We start from the raw sequence: 5,140 nt of genomic DNA on the forward strand, positions 1-5,140 counted from the left end.
GGCGACGGGGACGGCGACGGGCGGCGATGACGCAGATGGCGATGATGGGGACGGGGACGGGGCGTCGACGACGGGGACGGGGACGGCCGGGGCGGCGACGACGGGGATGGGGCGGCGACGACGGGGACAGGGCGGCGACGGGGGCGTCGACGGGGGCGGCGATGGGGGGCAGCGGGCGACGGGGCAGAGGAGAAGAAGCAGATGAAAACTGACAAAATTTCTAAGTGCTGCTTATATAGGATGGGCCTTTAGTACCGGTTGGAGCCTCCAACCGGTACTAAAGGTCAAATTTGGCCAGCCCAAGCGGCGGGAAGCGCACCCCTTTAGTACCGGGTGGTGGCCCCAACCGGTACTAAAGACCCCCTTTAGTACCAGTTGGAGCCACCACCCGGTACTAAAGGGTGTGCGCTGCCAGGCGAGGGGCGCAGAAGTTTAGTCCCACCTCGCTAGTTGAGGAGCGCGAGGACCAGTTTATAAGCCCCGACGCGGGCACTGCATTGAGCTCCTCTCAATAGTAGGCCTTCTGGGCCTACCTCTCCTACTCTGCCTGTGGGCCTACTGGGCTTGCGGGCCTGCATCCTGGCCCAACTACAGGTTGGGTTTCTAGTCGTATGCATGGCGCTCTGGCCCAGTAGGTGGGCTTTTTTATTTTCTTATTTTTTTTGCTTTATTTATTTTTGGTTTATTTATTTTTGAGTTGTTTTTTGCTGTATTTAGAGTTTCTTTGGGAATATTTTTGCTTTAGGTACAAAAAATTACAAACTTTCTGTTAGTGCCGGTAGTTTACAAATTTGAATAGTTTACATTTTGAATTATTTGAAATTTGTGTGAATCACTAGTTTGTGAATAACTTAACTTTGAAAATAGATTTTCAGTGATTCTTTTTTCTTATGTTTAATATTAGTGTGTTTTATCATTATATTCAATTTGGTAATGCTTAGGTTATTTAAAAAATGAAATCCCTTTGTAACGGATGAGTTTTCGTCCGAAACCCTGATACTTCGAAAGAGATTGTCCATTCTATACACGAAGTGGATCCAGTTTTTGCGGTAACCCTCTCTACTTTTTTGCACATGCTATGTGGGGTGAAATTATGATACCATGCCAACTTTCAACCTTTTCTGAGTTCATTTGAAATGCTTTTCAATTTCAGGGTCATTTAGCTGAAAAATCAGTAAATGCATGAAAGAATTTGTTTGCACATAAAATTTCTTCGCGTTTCAAATGCCAAAACACATAACTACCCTAACTATTACAGAGATTCCCTCCTGGGTATGAAACACAGAAGAAATTGATGATAGTGAAGCCGATCACATCCCAGATCTTTGGGTGTGAAACTTTTTCTTCGCGTACGTCCCTTTCCGCCGTAGCTATGGAAAATCTTCATCATTTAACTGGATGCTCGGGTCAATATTCACTGTGAATGGAGCAATTTCATCAAACTTTTCATAATCTTCTGACATGTCTGTCTTGTCATCCACTCCCACGATGTTTCTCTTCCCAGAAAGAACTATGTGGCGCTTTGGCTCATCGTATGATGCATTCGCTTCCTTATCTTTTCTTTTTCTCGGCTTGGTAGACATATCCTTCACATAGAAAACCTGTGCCACATCATTAGCTAGGACGAATGGTTCGTCTGCATACGCAAGATTGGTGAGATCCACTGTTGTCATTCCATACTGCGGGTCTTCCGTTACCCCATATCGTGCCATATTGATCCATTTGCACCGAAACAAAGGGACCTTCAAATCACGTCCATAGTCCAGTTCCCATATCTCCTCTATGTAACCATAATATGTTTCTTTTCCCGTCTTGGTTGTTGCATCAAAGCGGACACCACTGTTTTGGTTGGTGCTCTTCTTATCTTGGGCGATCGTGTAAAATGTATTACCATTTATCTCGTACCCTTTGAAAGTCATTATATTCTAAGATGGTAACTGGGACAGCGAGTACAGGTCATCTTCAATAGAGGCATCATGCATGGTACGTGTCTGCAACCAGCCGGCGAAACTCCTGGTTTGTTCACATGTAATCCAGTCATCAGACCGCTCCGGGTGTTTGGAGCGTAGAAAATTCTTGTGTTCGTCCATATACGGAGCCACCAAGGCGGAATTCTGTATAACTGTGTAGTGTGCTTCAGTGAGAGAATGTCCGTCCATACATATTTTTTGATTCCCTCCTAGCGTGCCTTTTCCATCCAGTCTGCCCTTATGCCGCGATTCAGGAACACCAATCGGCTTAAGGTCAGGAATAAAGTCAATACAAAACTCAATGACCTCCTCATTTTCATGGCCCTTGGAGATGTTTCCTTCTGGCCTAGCACGGGTATGAACATATTTCTTTAGGACTCCCATGAACCTCTCAAAGGGGAACATATTGTGTAGAAATACAGGACCCAAAACGCTAATCTCTTCTCATAGGTGAACTAGGACGTGCGTCATGATGTTGAAGAAGGATGCTGGGAACACCAACTCGAAACTGACAAGACATTGCACCAAATCATTCTCTAACCTTGGTATGATTTCTGGATCGATTACCTTCTGAGAGATTGCATTGAGGAATGCACATAGCTTCACAATGGCTAATCGAACGTTATCCGGTAGAAGCCCCCTCAATGCAACCGGAAGTAGTTGCATCATAATCACGTGGCAGTCATGAGACTTTAGGTTCTGGAAATTTTTCTCCGCCATGTTTATTATTCCCTTTATATTCGACGAGAAGCCAGACGGTACCTTAATACTGAGCAGGCATTCAAAGAAGATTTCCTTCTCTTCTTTGGTAAGAGCGTAGCTGGCATGACCCTGATGTATGCCGTCTTTTCCATGCATACGTTGCTGGTCCTCCCGTGCCTCAGGTGTATCTTTTGTCTTCCCATACACGCCCAAGAAGCCAAGTAGGGTCACGCAAAGATTCTTCGTCACGTGCATCACGTCGATTGCAGCGCGGACCTCTAGATCTTTCCAATAGGGCATGTCCCAAAATATAGATTTCTTCTTCCACATGGGTGCGCGTCCGTCAGCATCATTCGGAACAGGTTGTCCGCCAGGACCCTTTCCAAAGACTACCTTCAAATCCGTGACCATATCATGTACATCAGCACCAGTACGGTGGCGAGGCTTCGTCCGGTGATCCGCCTCACCTTTGAAATGCTTGCCTTTCTTTCTTACGGGATGCCTGCTCGGAAAAAATCGACGATGTCCCAGGTACACATTCTTCCTACAATTGTCCAAATATATACTGTCGGTATCATCCAAACAGTGCGTGCATGCGCGGTATCCCTTGTTTGTCTGTCCTGAAAGGTTACTAAGAACATCAAGGCCTTTAGGTCAAATTCTTCCCCCATGTGCTCATCCCACACACGTACACCTGTTCCATTTCACAGCTGTAAGAGTTCTTCAACTAATGGCCTTAGGTACACATCAATGTCGTTGCCGGGTTGCTTAGGGCCTTGGATGAGCATTGGCATCATAATGAACTTCCGCTTCATGCACAACCAAGGAGGAAGGTTATACAAACATAGAGTCATAGGTCAGCTGCTATGGTTGCTGCTCTGCTCCCCAAAAGGATTAATGCCATCTGCGCTTAGACAAAACCATACGTTCCTTGCGTCATCTGCAAACTCCTTCCTGTACTTTCTCTCAATTTTTCTCCACTGCGACCCGTCAGTGGGTACTCTCAACTTTCCGTCTTTCTTACGGTCTTCTCTGTGCCATCGCATCGCCTTGGCATGCTCTTTGTTTTGGAACAAACATTTCAACCGTGGTATTATAGGAGCATACCACATCACCTTGGCAGGAATCTTCTTCCTGGGGCGCTCGCCCTCGACATCACCAGGGTCATCGCGCCTGATCTTATAGCGCAATGCACCGCATACCGGGCAAGCGTTCAAATCCTCGTACTCACCGCGGTAGAGGATGCAGTCATTAGGGCATGCATGTATCTTCTGCACCTCTAACCCTAGAGGGCAGACAGCCTTCTTTGCTTCGTACGTACTCTCGGGCAATTCGTTGTCCTTTGGAAGCATATTCTTTATCATTACCAGCAACTTTCCAAATCCCTTGTCAGATACACCATTCTCTGCCTTCCATTGCAGCAATTCCAGTGTGGTGCCCAACTTTTTCTTGTCAGCTTCGCAATTCGGGTACAACAATTTCTTGTGATCCTCTAACATGGGTTGCAACTTCTTCTTCTCCAAATCACTTGCGCAGTTTCTCTTTGCATCGGCAATGGCCCGACCTAGATCATCAGCGGGCTCATCTGATGCCTCTTCTTCAGCATCTTCCCGCATTGCCGGCTCAGCTTCTTCCCCCATTGTTGTATCATCGTATTCAGGGAACCCATGGCCAGGATAGTTGTCGTCGTCCTCTTCTTCTTCATTGTCTTCCATCATAACCCCTCTTTCTCCGTGCTTGGTCCAAACATTATAGTGGGGCATGAAACCGGACTTAAACAGGTGGACGTGAATGGTTCTTGACGTAGAGTAATTGTGATCATTCGTACAGAATAAACATGGACAAGGCATAAAACCATCCGCCCGCTTGTTTGCCTCAGCCGCAAGCAGAAACGTTTGCACGCCATTAATGAACTCGGGAGAGCATCGGTCATCGTACATCCATTGTCGGCTCATCTTCATTACACAACACCGAATAGACCAAATTAATACAAGTTCATACAAGACTTAAATGCAACAAACAAATAACTCTCTAACTAAAGAATTTAAATGCAACAACAAATGCGATCAAGATCGCAACTAAGGTAACAATTGATCCAACAGCATAATGATACCAAGCCTCACTATCAATGGCATATTTTCTAAGCTTTCTAATCTTCAAGCGCATTTTCTCTATCTTGATCTTGTGATCATCGACGACATCGGCAACATGCAACTCCAATTCCATCTTCTCCCCCTCAATTCTTTTCAATTTTCTTCAAATACTCGTTTTCTCTTTCAACTAAATTTAACCTCTCGACAATAGGGTCGGTTGGAATTTCCGGTTCACAAACCTCCTAGACAAAAATATCTATGTCAACTTGATGGGCATAATTTGTCATAAACACGAAATGCAACAACTAGTTTTAAAAGAGAATATACCACATCCAAATCATAACAAGGACGAGGGCCGACGGGGACGGATATCAA

Source organism: Triticum aestivum, chromosome 2D (assembly GCF_018294505.1).
Source record: "Triticum aestivum cultivar Chinese Spring chromosome 2D, IWGSC CS RefSeq v2.1, whole genome shotgun sequence".
In the NCBI taxonomy this organism is placed as follows: domain Eukaryota; kingdom Viridiplantae; phylum Streptophyta; class Magnoliopsida; order Poales; family Poaceae; genus Triticum; species Triticum aestivum.